The sequence below is a fragment of the Piliocolobus tephrosceles genome, chromosome 19 (genome assembly GCF_002776525.5).
Source record: "Piliocolobus tephrosceles isolate RC106 chromosome 19, ASM277652v3, whole genome shotgun sequence".
Lineage (NCBI taxonomy): Eukaryota > Metazoa > Chordata > Mammalia > Primates > Cercopithecidae > Piliocolobus > Piliocolobus tephrosceles.
In genome coordinates, this window is record NC_045452.1 from 65,365,238 (window position 1) to 65,379,061 (window position 13,824).

General features: G+C 44.0%; 1 long non-coding RNA gene across 1 annotated transcript; it reads right to left on the reverse strand.

Annotated features, from left to right (window-relative positions):
* Positions 1-5,706: 5,706 nt before the first annotated feature.
* LOC113219627 lies at positions 5,707-13,548 on the reverse strand. Its single transcript, XR_003306605.1, has 4 exons — positions 13,430-13,548; positions 7,838-7,956; positions 6,307-6,482; positions 5,707-6,153 (listed from the first exon to the last, which is right to left on the reverse strand). It is a non-coding gene; the product is annotated as an uncharacterized LOC113219627 (long non-coding RNA).
* Between the last annotated feature and the right edge of the window lie 276 nt (positions 13,549-13,824).

A 13,824-nucleotide genomic window follows, 5' to 3' on the forward strand; every position in this document is an offset into this window, starting at 1 on the left:
ATACCACCATCCTCCAGACCCCAGAGTCATAGACCCACCATCAAATGACACCCTCAGTACGGAGAAGCTACAGGCACTCAACACCAGCCCAGCCCATGAGAGCAGCCACGGGGGCTAAAGCCTGCAAAGCCATGGGCACACTGCCCTAGTAGAGGTTTTCCACAAGCCTCTGCCTCTGGAGCAGGCTACTCTCCTCCTACTACCCACCACCCTATAGCCAACCTACTCCTCCCCACCTCTTTTTACTTTCAACCCCACCCCTCTCCCATCCATGAATAAATCACCTCCCCCCAGGCCCCATCTGCAACATTTGGGATTACAATTACACATGAATTTAGGTAGGGACACACAGCTAAACCATATTATTCTGACCCTGATCCCCCGATATCATATCCTTCTCACAGAGTAAAATACAATTATGCCTTTTCAAAAGCTGCCAAGTCTTAAGTCATTTCAGCATTAACTCCAGTGTTAAAGGTTCAATATCTCACCTGAGAAAAGGCTACAGTTCCTTTTGCCTATGAGTCCCTGAATTTAAAAGGGAGTTCTTTTCTTTCAAGCTACAATGATGGTCCAGGCATTGGGTAAGTTTTCTCAATCCAAAGGGTAGAAATTTGCCAGGAAAATAACACAAATGGGATCACAGGCCCAGTGCAAGTCCAAAACCTGGGAGATCAGTATCCATTCAATCTTACAGCTTCAAAACCATCACGAGACCTCACCATCATGAGGAAACATTAAGGAGATGGTGTTTAACCGTTTGTGAGGGATCCTCTCCCAGTGCCCACTTTTCACCCCTCGACCCCACTATAATCCCCCCATTCTCCCCAATCCCCACCTTCCAACACCCACTGCCCTCCATGATTAAATTACCTTCCACCTGGCTCCAATTTTAACATTTCTGATTACAATTCCACATGAGTTTCTGTAGGGACACACAGCTAAATTTTATTATTCTGTCCCTGCCTCCCAAAATCTCATGTCCTTCTCACTTTGCAAAATAAAACGATGCCTTACCTACCATTTCTCCAAGCTACAATCCTTTTTTACAGTCTACAGAACCATGAGACAATTAAACCCCTTTTTGTTATGATCATAGAGAAAATTAGTACTGGGAAGTGAAGCTATGAAATGCCTTCAATGATTTTTCTCATCATCTTGACTAAGAACCCCAAGATCTTAACTCAGTCCAACATTTACTTAAATGTCTGAAACCCAAAATCTCACCTGAAACAAATCTGCAGTTCCTTCTGCCCCTGAACCTCTGAAATAAAAGCAAGTTAACTACTTCCAAGATACAATGATTGTCCAAGCATTGAATAAGAGTTCCCATCCAAAAGGAAGATTTTTGCCAGAGAGAACAAAACACAAGTGGGACTTACAGGTCCCATGAAAGTCCAAAACCCAGCAGGCCAGTTATTCAAACCCATGGCTCCAAAGTCATCCTTTTTTAATCATTGTACCGGGTGTGAGGGCTAGTCTCCCAAGGCCTTGGACAGCTCTGCACCTGTAGCTTTGCAGGGTTCAGCCCCCCAAGCTGCCCTCATGGGATGTGCTGCTGTTGAGTGCCTGCAGCTTTTACCCACAGAGGGTACAAAGCTCTTGGTGGGTCTATGAATCTGGGGTCTGCATGATGGTGGCCTCCAGTGTGGAGGCTCCAACCACATATTTTCCCTCTGCAATGCCTTAGTAGAGGTTTTCCCCGAGGTTCTGTCTTTTTGGCAGTCTTCTGTCTGGACACCCAGGCATTTTCATACATCCTCTGAAATCTACATGGAAGCTCCCAAACCTCTGGACTAGTGCTCTGTGAACCTGCTGGCTTAACATTATGCGGAAGCCATGAAGGTTTATAGCTTGCACTCTCTGAAGCAGTGAACCAATCTGTACCTGTGCATCTTTCAGTCAAGGTTGGAGCTGGAGCTGGGGCTGCCAGGATGCAGGCAGCAGTGTCCTTGAGGCTGCACTCAGCAGCGGGGCCATGGGGCTGGCCCAGGAAACCATTCTTTTCTCCTAGTTCCCAGGGCCTCTGACAGCAAGGGCTGCTGCAAACATCTCTGAAATGCCTCCAAGACTTTTTCCCCATTGTCTTGGCTACTAGCCCTGGGCTCCATTTTATGCAAATTTCTGGAGCCTTCATGAATTTTCCCCCAAAAATCAGCTTTTCTTTTTGACCACTTGGCCAGGCTGCAAATGTTTCAAACTTTTGAGCTCTGCTTGTCATTTAAATGTACGTTTCAACTTGAGGTCCTTTTCTCAGTCACACATAAGAGCACAGGCTGTTTGATGCAGACAGGACCCCTCTTGTGCTATGCTGTCTGGAAGTTCATTCCACCAGATACACACTAAATCATCACACTCACATTCAAAGTTTCACAGATCTCCAGGACAAGGTCAACCTACAGTCACGTTTTTTGCTACAGGAAAACAGAAGTAACCTTGGCTCCTGTTCCCAGTAAGTTCCTCATTTTCATCTGAGACCCTCATAAGCCTGGCCTTCATGGTCCATCCTTCTGTCAGCCTTTTAATCACAACTCTTTAACAAGTCTCTACAATGGTCCAAACTTTCCCTCATAGTCCTGTCTTCTTTCAAGCTCTCCAAACTCCAAACTCTGGCTGAAAGTGCTTTACATTTTTAGCTATCTCTGTTGCAGTGTAGCAATGTAGAAGAAAAAGAAGTCCATTTTCAGGGGGAAACTTCTAGAAGGCTTCAGATATTTGCATTAAAAAGAAACCCAGTGCTAATAGCCAAGACGATGGGGAAAAGTCATTGAAGATATTTCATGGCTCCACTTTGTAGTACTTATGTTCTGTATGACCACAACAAAAAGGGGTTTAATTGGCTCATGGTTCTGCAGGCTATAAAGAAAGCATAGTGGCTTCTGGGAGGACTCAGGAACCTTCCCAATCATACCAGAAGGAAAACAGCAATGAAATGTTCCATATGGCAGGAGTATGAGCAAGACAGAGAGAAAAGAGGGTGCCACACCCTGTTATACAACCAGATCTCATGAGAACTCACTATCAAGAGATCAACATCAAGAAGATTAAACACTAGTGAAGGATCCACACCCCAACCCACCTCCACCCTCTACTGTTTCCAGACAGAAGCCTCATGCAGAGGCAGAGCCTCCTGGGAAACCTCTACTAGGGCAGCACAAGCAAAATATGGGCTTGGAGTCCCCACACAGGATGCCACCATCCTCCAGACCCCAGAGTCATAGACCCACCAACAGCACACACCCTCAGGATGGAAAAGCTACAGGCACTCAACACCATCCCAGCCCCCGAGAGCAGCCATGGGGGCTAAAGCCTGCAAAGCCACAGGTGCACTGCCCTGGTAGAGATTTTCCATGAGCCTCTGCCTCTGCAGCAGGCTACTTCCCCTTCCTACTACCCAACATCCTCACACCACCCTACAGCTAGCCCTCTCTTAACAACTCTACACACCCGCTTTCTCCTTCCATCCCCACCTCTCCTGTCCATGATTAAATAATCTCCCACCAGACCCCAACTCTAACATTTGGGATTACAATTCCACGTGACTTTTCTATGGGCCCACAGCCAGACCATATTATGCTGACCTTGACACTTCCAAATCTCATGTACTTCTTACATAGTAAAATACAAACATGCCTTTTCCAAAGTTTCCAAAAGCCTTAAGTCATTCCCGCATTAACTCAAATGTAAAAAGTTCAAAGTCTTATCTGAGACAAGGCTATAGTCTCTTCTGTCTATGAGTCCCTGAAATTAAAATGACATTCATTTCTTGCAAGGTAGAATGATGGAACAGGTATTGGGTAAGTTTTCTCAATACAAACAGAATAAATTTCCAAGAAAAATAACATATATAGGACCACAGGCACAATGGACATCCAAAACCCAGCAAGCCAGTGTTCATTAAATCTCACAGCTCCAAAATCATGCAGAGAACTCACTATCAGAATGACAGCATTAAGGAGATGGTGTTTAACCATTTGTGAAGGATCCACTCCCAGCCCTGCCTTTCACCCCCAACCCTACCATAATCCCCCCAAATCTTCCCCACCCTCACAACTTCCAACCTTCACTCTCCACATTTTTAGCTATCTCTGTTGCAGTGTAGCAATGTATTAAATCACCTTCCCCCAGCCCCACTTTAACATTTCCCATTACAATTCCACATGAGTTTTGGTAGGGACAGAGAGGCAAATCATATTATTCTGTCCCTGGTCCCCCAAATCTCATGTCTTTCTCACATTGCAAATTACAACAATGCCTTCCCTACAGTCTCCCAGATCTTAACTCATTCCAGCATTTACTCAAATGTCCAAAGCCCAAAGTCTTATCTGAGACAAGTCTACAGCCCCTTCTGCCCATGAGCCACTTAATTAAAAAGCAAGTTAACTTTATAATTCCAAGGTACAATGATTGTACAGGCAATGGATAAGCATTCCTAGCCAATAGAAGAAAAAAAAATGCCAGAAAGAAGTACAAAACATAAAGGGGACTCATAGATACATAGATGTCCAAAACCCAGTAGGCCAGTCACTCAATCCTACAGCTCCAAAATCATCCTTTTTGAATCCCTGTCCCACATCCATGGCACAGGGGTGTGAAGGCTAGGCTCACAAGGACTTTGGCAGATCTGCACCTGTGGCTTTGCGGTGTTCAGCCCCCGTGGCTGCTCTGATGGACAGGGCTGGTGTTGAGTGCCTGTAACTTTTCCACAGTGAGGGTGCAAGGTGTTTGTGGATCTATGAAAATGGGGTTTGGAGAATGATGCCTCTCTTTGTGGGGGCTTCAACTCTATATGTCCCTTCTTTGCTCCCCTAGTAGAGGTTTCCCATGAGGCCCTGCCTCTTGGAAAAGCTTCTTTCCTGGACATGCAGGTTTTTCTGTGCATCTTCTGAGTCTGAACAGAGGTTTCCAAGCCTTTAGTCTCTTGCTCTGTACACCTGCTGGCTTAACACTATGTGAAAACCATCGAGGCATGGAGTCACCTCTGAAGCACTAACCCAAGCTGTACCTGTGCACCTCTGAGCCATGGCTGGGCCTGGTGTTGCAGGGATGCAGGCAGAAGTGTCCTGAGGATGCCAGAGTCCTCCTCAAGATGGTCTGCAGTCTACCTCTTGGCACCCAAGAAGCCCACAGTGCCGTAGAAGCCCTGAGGTATAGACTGGAGCCCCGAAGGCAGTGCACACCCTGCTCCTGAGCCTGCTGCTCATTTCCTCTGTGTGGCTCCATTTGCAGCACATTTGTTGCACTGAGACCTGTGTATGCCATGCAAGGCCAAGCTGGCTCAAAGAACAACCAGCCACCTCTGCAAGGGCATGCCAAGAGCAGGTGGAGCAGCCACCAAAATCACTCTCTGCCAATCAGGGTAAGTCAGTTATTCTGCCCTGGAGGTAGGGCCCCAGCACCATCTGCTTTTCCTCAAGCCTCCACTCCATCAACTGACAGGTGGTGGTCACTCATGCTGTGGGAACCTGGCCATCCCACTGTTTCCTAGAGTGGGTGAAGTTGGTGGCTGGTCCACCTACCCCTGGCACACCCTTGCAGAGGTGGCTGGTTGCTCTTTGAGCCAGCTTGGCCTTGCCTGGCCTGCACAGGCCCCAGGAACTGACAAGCTGCACCAAGTGAGCTTGTCCTGTCTTGGGCCAAATTCTAAGTCTGGCCAGGGCCACAGAAGACCTGGTCCCCTGGGTGGTAATCCTGGCTGCTTCAGGGAGGCCCATGGTGCCCCTCCCCAACCAGAGCTCAGGATGAGGTCTGACCAGGACAGGACCCTTTAGGTATGGGACATGTGCCCCAGGAGGGGGCCTCTGTCATACAGGTTGGGTGAAAAGATGTATGGCATGCTGCTGGATGCCAGAGCTGTTGCAATGCATGTTCACCCTTCCCTCCAGGGACCTCAAAGGGACCAGCTTCCCCTTTCAGAATGACTTCCCAAGGCCCAGGAGCTATCTGGGGCTGCAGGGCAGCTGGCCACATGCTGCCCTGGCTTTTTCCATGCTGTGCTGCTCACTACCTGCCAAGGAGGATCAGATACAGGCACCATGCAGGGCAGTTGTCTCTGGATCTGCTTCTTGGTTATCATGGAGCTGAACTGGGTCTGGTGATGGGGTTATTCTGGGTGGTCACAGGGGTGATCAGAGAAGATGCCAAATGGAATTGCTGCGAGGATGAATGAGATGACTGTCTGCACAGAATAGGCACCCGGTGAGTGCTCAGGGATCACCCTGAGTAGCTGCCCAGAGGCCAAAACCACCCACCTGATAGCGACTGTCCCTAAGCCAGGAGGGAGAGAAGAGAGCAGCTCCCACTCACCTGAGCCTGATTAGTCAGCTGTGCTGAGATGTGCCTCTCACCTAGGAAATGGTCCTTCACCCAGAGCCACTCAGAGACACTGCTGTGTGTCTCGAACTGCTCCACAACACAGAGGCGATGGGTGTTCAGCAACAGTGACATTGTGAGGTGACACAACCCACCACAACGAGAGCCTGCTTGGGTCAATAGGGCCCACGGTCAGTGTCCTCTCTCCCGTGAACTGACATGTGTGCATGAAATGGGTTTGTGCATGCATGTGTGCCTGTGTGTATGTGCACGCTTATCTGTCTGTTTGTCTTGCTTCTCTGGACAGGCCTAGCTTCTCCAGTCATGGGTGCACCCATGTCCTCTGTCACCTTACAGCATTAGAGTCTCTACAGGTGCTTCCCAGTCTCTGCCATCCCCACTCATGGTGGTCCTGGGGATGCAGACAGAGGAGAGGCAATGGGTAGAGCAGGGCTGGCACCCTCTGTAGGTGGAGCATAGGTTGTGTGTAAAGTTGCAGGTCTGCCAAGCAGTACTGGATTCAACACATCTTCTCACCTTCTCTTTCCAGCCACCCTCCAGGGTGCCCTGACTCACCTTCCCTGCAAATGGAGACAAGGAGGCTCCACAGACAAACCCCCTGCCTGAGGTCACATAGTGGCCAGCTGGCCAGGTTCCTACTGACAAGACGACAATTTACAAGGTTGCCACTCACCAGACCCCCACTGAACAATTCTCCATAGATCAATCCCCAGCAGACCAAGACCCTTCTGACCAGGCCCTCACTGAACAGGCCCCAAGGCACTAAGGCCCCACACTGACTAGGCCCCTAGTATACTATATAGGCCCCACCAATCAGTTCTTCATTGTTTATTTTCCAACTGATCAGGCCCCCTAATATGGCCACCACTGACCAGGTCCCCCCATTGACCAGGCTTCCAATGACTAGGTTGCCAGGTCCCCACTGTTGAGGCCTTTACTGAGGAAGCCAATACTAACCAGGACCCTGCTGATCAGGTCGCAGCTGACTAGGTCATGTTGACCAGGTCATCTCTGACCATGGTCCACTGACTAGACCCCCGGCCAGCAGTGCTCAAAGTCTCATTACAATGCCCCAATCAACTCACAGACCCTCTCTCCCTGCATGTATGCCGAGAGGTCAGTCTCTGGATTTGTTTTGGGGACACTGCCTTTCCTCCAGGACAAAAGGAGAGAGAGTCAGCCTCAGGATCCAGGTGCCCAGCTCCACACTCACCCCAAAGGCCCTCTGGGCCCATCTCAAAGGAGACAGTGATGTGGCCTGGCATTGCCTGGACATGCCATCTTCCCTATTCCTGAGTGTCAGAGTGTGAGGAAGGGAGGGACATTTGGCAGACGAGACTCCCTCTGCTTCCTGGTCTCCCAGGGCCCTTCCCACAGAGCCCCAATCTAAAGACACAGCACAGAGGTTACATGAAGACTAATCCACAACATTTGCGGCTGAGCCTGGGACCACATGAGGACTGTCCCCAGATAGCCACAACGCCCTTTGCTGGTTTCTTGGGACTTCAGTGGATGTGGCAGTGGTTTTTCTATTGAGGACCAGTGAGCCCATGCTGGGGAGGGCACGCCTGTGTTCCTCAGTGGCTCCGCCACTGCTTCTAAGAAAAATTACTCATTCCAGGGCTTGGGCAGAGAAAATACAAGATTAGCTTCGAACATCTTGTGCCAGAAAGTAAAACAGTTCCGACAGAGTAACGGGGACAAATCAAAAAGACAAAATCATCTTGAGATGTCTTAATCTTGGGGAACTGGAGCCCCAGAATCATGAGCTTTCCTTTCTCCCTTATTTATTGGTTTTATTTCTCCGTGTAGAACAAAGAAGAGATGGGAAAATAATCATCTGGCAACCACTGTAGTAATAATTGTTCAAACACAAGTCATCCATGAAATTCTAAATCTAGTGGGTTCTGAGGATTAACCAGATATTCACAGTCTCAAAGTATCTCCATACAAAATATGGTTGAACTACAAAAAGAAATTCGTAACATCAGCATGGAAAAATTGGCAGGTACTCCTTCACTCTCCTAAGCAATAAAACTGTAAAATGCAAATAAGCTTTCCATGACATTTACTAAATTATAAATGATGAATTGGTTGTTTGGCTGTTTAAAGAGCTGTCATTTGGGCAATTTGAGTATGGCAAACTCAATAATAATGGTTTTCATTTGCAAGATCCACTTAAAACTTAAGGAGGCTAAAAGAAAATCATTTTAAATACCCAATAAATTATCGTCATATGCATGATACAAAAATATCCTACTTCAGTAAACATTGTAATGTTATATATTTTATGAGAAAATTAAAATGTGGTGTAAATAGCCCCATAATAAAGTTTTATAATCTTTTAAATCATACAATTTTTCCTTAAGACTTTATGGTGAAATATTCTCTTCATTAGATATTCCTTACCAGTGGAGTCTAGAGAAGAAAGTAGATGGGAGCTACTGTCCAACACAGCAACAGCTAGAAAGAATAAGAAAGAATTATGTTCTTTAACTAAAACACTTAAGTAAGTGTGAGTTTAATAACTAAAGAGTTGAGAACTTTATCAGAGTTAATAAGAATGAGAAATATGTATGTACATTTACAATACAAAATTACTATTAAATAATTTACACATGGTATTAATTCTAATTGTGTTTAAATTTCAGAGCTTTTTCATTCTTCATTCATGGAATCAACAGCCACGTGCTAAGGTACTAGAACTAGCACTGGAATTACAAGATGAAGATGCTATGGTCCACCTCTCAACAGTCATATACTATAACCTAAAGAAACAGACAGGCAGGCAATGTCCATATAGAGTCATAGATACCATGACAGGTATACAGCAGGGCACTACTGGAACACACAGAAGGGACATCTATCCCACTTTTATGTCAGTATCTTGGGCTTTCTGGTGAAGGAATATCACAGGTTGATACCTGAAGGACAAGGAATAGCTTACCAGACAGAGGGAAGAGGCAAAGGTAAAGAGCCTGAGGTAAGGATGAGCCCTGCGGAGTTCCAGTTTGGTGCTGGAGCAAAGGGCGGAGTGTGGTAAATGGTGAGAGACAAGGCTGAGTAACTTGAGAAGAATCACATTGACATGGGTGTTTTCATTTCATGGCAAAAAATTTGAAAGCTTTCCTGAGAACAGACGTAAGCCAATGAAACAGTAAATCACAGGAGATTTAAAATGTCACCTGTCAAGTGACTGCTTATGAAGGGTTAGCTCAGCTAAGGATTTCAAAATGAATCTGAGGTCTGTTGGCCTTCATTCTCTACCAAAACCCTGAGAACTTGATGATGCCTTTGTTTTCTGAGAATTGTTGCAGGTGCTGGCTGACAGTTCCATGAGGATGGCAAAAGTGAAGAAATTGTAGAGCCAGTGAAAAAGAGATGGATAGACTTCTTGGGAAGTTTTTAAGCTATGAAACATGATAAATTCGTGGTTCACAAGTACAGTCTTACCTGTGAAAGTTTTTGTTTTCACATCTTTCATTAGATGTGTGTAAGAAAAAAACAATACTTGACATATTATCTGCTAACCCAGCAATGAAAAAGAATACCATTTGCTATTTACACTTTATTTCTAAAATAAACCTAAATTTAATTAATAAATTTTGACAACATACTTCTCTTTGTTTCTCTAATTATTTGTTCTACACAGTCTGGCTCCATTTAAAATAAGTAAAAATAATAATAATCTTTAAGTTAAACAAGAAACATTATCATGAAAATAATGTATCACTTACAGAATGTGGCCTTTAGTATTTTAAGTGACTTGACATAACTTGAAGTTTACTTACATAGAAAAATAATGACACATATAGTAAAATTTCTACTTATTTAAAGTTTAGATAACAGAAGTTGTATCTGTGTAATGCTGTTTAGAGTAATCTGACAAAAATACAGTTAATATTGGTCTATTGCATATACATGATTTTAGAAAGGTAGTGTTTTATTAGTACAAAGGTTAAACAATGGCCAGGCATGGTATCTCATGCCTGGAATCCCAGCACTTGGAGAGGCCAAGGCAACAGATCATGAGATCAGGAGAGCAAGACCATCCTGGCCAACATGGAGAAACCCCATTTCTACTAAAAATACAAAAATTAGCCGGGCATGGTGTCGTGCACCTATCCCAGCTACTTGGGAGGCTAAGGCAGGAGAATTGCTTGAAACCAGGAAGTGGAGGTTGCAGTGAGCCAAGATTTCACCACTGCACTCCAGCCTGGTGACAGAGTGAGACCCTGTCTCAAAAAAGAAAAAATAAATAAATAAATTAATTAAAGTCATCTTTTTCAATGAATGCATTGTTTTGAAATTCTTAGCAAAACTCTGTCCTTTATAAAAGTTTAATCCATTTGTTACTTCAATAAATTTTATCTTAAAAAGAAATTTCTATTCTCTACTTATAGTAAACTTTTTTATAGTAAATTTTTCTTTCTTTTTTTTTCTAGTTTGTAGTCTAAATTATGGTGATACCTGTGTAGGTTTCCTTCTAAAGGTAATTGAGGGATGCTGAGATTTGGAGTATAATTGAACAAATCACACAGGTAGTGAGCATAGGACCCACTAAGTAGTTTTTCAACCCTGGCCCACTCTGTCCCTCCCTATTCTTATTTCCCAGTGTCTATTATTCCCATGTTGATGACAATGTGCACCCAATGTGTACCTCCCACATGAGTGAAAACATGAGATATCTGGTTTTTGTTTCTGCATTAGTTGCTTGGGATAGTGGATTGCAGCTGTATCCATGTTGCTGCAAAGGACACGATTTTGTTCCTTTTATGACTGCATAGTATTCCATGGTATATATGGAATTTTTCAATCTACCTTGAATTTTCAGTCTACCTTGGATGCACCTGGATTGACTCCATGTCTTTGCTATTGTGAATAGTGCTGCAATGAACATACATGTGAATGCATCATTTTGTTACAGTGATTTATTGTCCTTTTGGTATATCCCTAGTATAGTAATGGGGTTGCTGCATCCAACAGTCATTCTTAGTTCTTAATTTCCAAACTGCTTTCCATAGTAGCTGAACTAATACACATCGCCACAAACGGTGTGTTTTCCCTTTTCTCCACAGCCTCCCCAACACCCTTTTTATTTTTATTTTTTTTAACTTTTTAACAAAAGTCGTTCTGACTGGTGAGAAACGGTATCTCACTGATGTTTTGTTTGGCATTTTTCTGATGATTAGCAATGGTAAGCATTTGTTAATATGTTTGTCGGCTACTTACATGTGTTATTTTGAGAAGTGTCTGTTCATGTCCTTCACCCATTTTTAGTGGTGTTATATATTCTTTGCTTGTTGATTTGTTTAGGTCTCTTATGGATTCTGGATAATAGGCATCTGCTGTATCCATAGTTTGTGAATATTTTCTTCCATTCTTTAGGCTGTCTGTTTAATCCCGTGATAGTTTCTCTTGCTGTGCAGAAGCTCTTCAGCTTAATTAGATCCCATTTGTCAAGTTTTGTTATTCTTGCGATTGCTTTTGAGGACTTAGCCATAAACTAATTGACAAATATGATGTCCAGAAGTGTATTTCCTAGGTTTTTGTCCAGGATATTTATAGTCAGAGGACATACTCTTATGTAAGAAAAGCACAAACCTTTTTGAGATGGAGTCTCCATCACCCAGGCTATACTGCAATGGTATGATCTTGGTTCACTGCAACCTCTGTCTCCTGAGTTCAAGTGATTCTCCTGCCTCAGCCTCCCGAGTATCTGAGATTACACATGCCTGCCAATACACTTTGCTAATTTTTGTATTTTTAGTAGAGATGGGTTTCATCATGTTGGCTTGGCTCCTCTCAAACTGCTGACCTCAAGTGATCACCTGCCTTGGCCTCCCAAAATGTTAGGATTACAAGTGTGAGCCACCGTGCCTGGCCAAGCACAAAGCTTTTACATAAAAATGGAAATGAACATTTTAGTGTTTTGTGTTATTCATAAAATGCAATTATTTTGGATTCTACCATATAATAAACATACATATGTGGGGTAAAGTGCTTGGATGCCAATAATTCAGTTGTGATTATGAGTGGGAGGAGTTGAGATGGTGCAAATAAACTTTAATTTTTTTTTTTTTTTTATTTTCAAGATGGAGTCTCACTCTATCACCCAGGCTGGAGTGCAGTGGCACAATCTCGGCTCACCACAACCTCCACCTCCTGGATTCAAGCAATCCTCTGCCTCAGCCTCCCTAGTAGCTGGGATTACAAGTGCCCACCATCACACCTGGCTAACTTTTTTTTTTTTTTTTTTTGAACTTTTAGTAGAGACGGAGTTTCGCCATCTTGGTCAGGCTGGTCTTGAAATCCTGACCTCATGACACACCTGCCTTGGCCTCCCAAAGTGCTGGGATTACAGGCATGAGACACCGTACCTGACTGCTGCAAAGAAACTTTAAAAGTGACATGAGCCAGGCACAGTGACTCATGCCTGTAATCCCAGCACTGTGGGAGGCTGTGGCAGGCAGATCACAAGGTCAGGAGTTCATGAACAGCCTGCTTAAGATGGTGAAACCCTGTTTCTACTAAAAATACAAACCTTAGTCAAGTGTAATGGCAGGTGCCTGTAGTCTCAGGTAGTCAGGAGGCTGAAGCAAGAGAATTGCTTGAACCCGGCAGGTGGAGGTTGCAGTGAGCCGAGATAGCACCACGACACTCCAGCCTAGGCGACAGAGTGAGACACTACCTCCAAAGAAAAAAAAAGAAAAGAAAAGAAAAGGTGGTATGAACCACAGGTAAACTACAATCAATTAGAGAGTAAACCAAAACGTCTCAAAGTATATAATCAGTTATCAGGCAATAACATGGAATTTCTAAAACCTAACTTAAATGCAGCATTTAAAGACATTTTAAACATGTCAGTTTAGTCACATTTATTGAATAAATTTAGCAAATGGGTATCTCTTGAAAATGAGAGCTCCAGGGAATTAAAAAATGTAAAATTCCCATTTCCTTTGTGTGTTAACAGAGCTAATTATGATCTTTACCTAACATGCATAAGTCAACAGAACGACTCAGTATTCCACCAAATTAAAAACAAGAATTATATTAGAGAAGCGAAACCCAAAAGAGAAATGGTCATATAACTAACCTCAGTCAAGTTGTTCTTGAAGTAATTTGAAGTCTGTGGGTTTGAAGTAGGAATTCTTATGGGCATTTGGGGAATTGATTTTCTGTTGAGTCCTATACTAGAAAGACTTTCAACACAAGGTGACTCTGGGTCTCGCCTTGTAGGAAGAGTGCTGGGAAAATATTTCACCCACTCTTTCTCCATAAGGAGCTTGGTGCTGATCATTGCTATTTTCTTATTTGATCTGTAAAGATAGCAAAGACAAAGGCTTAGTATTTCATTTTTCCTTAAATGATTCTTAATGACTTGCAGTTTTTAAAAACTTGCCCTGAGAGTAAACCAAATAACCCACTACACCGTGTTTTCACACTGAAGATGTGTGAAAGCATACCTGTTGTAAGGAATCATAATTTTAA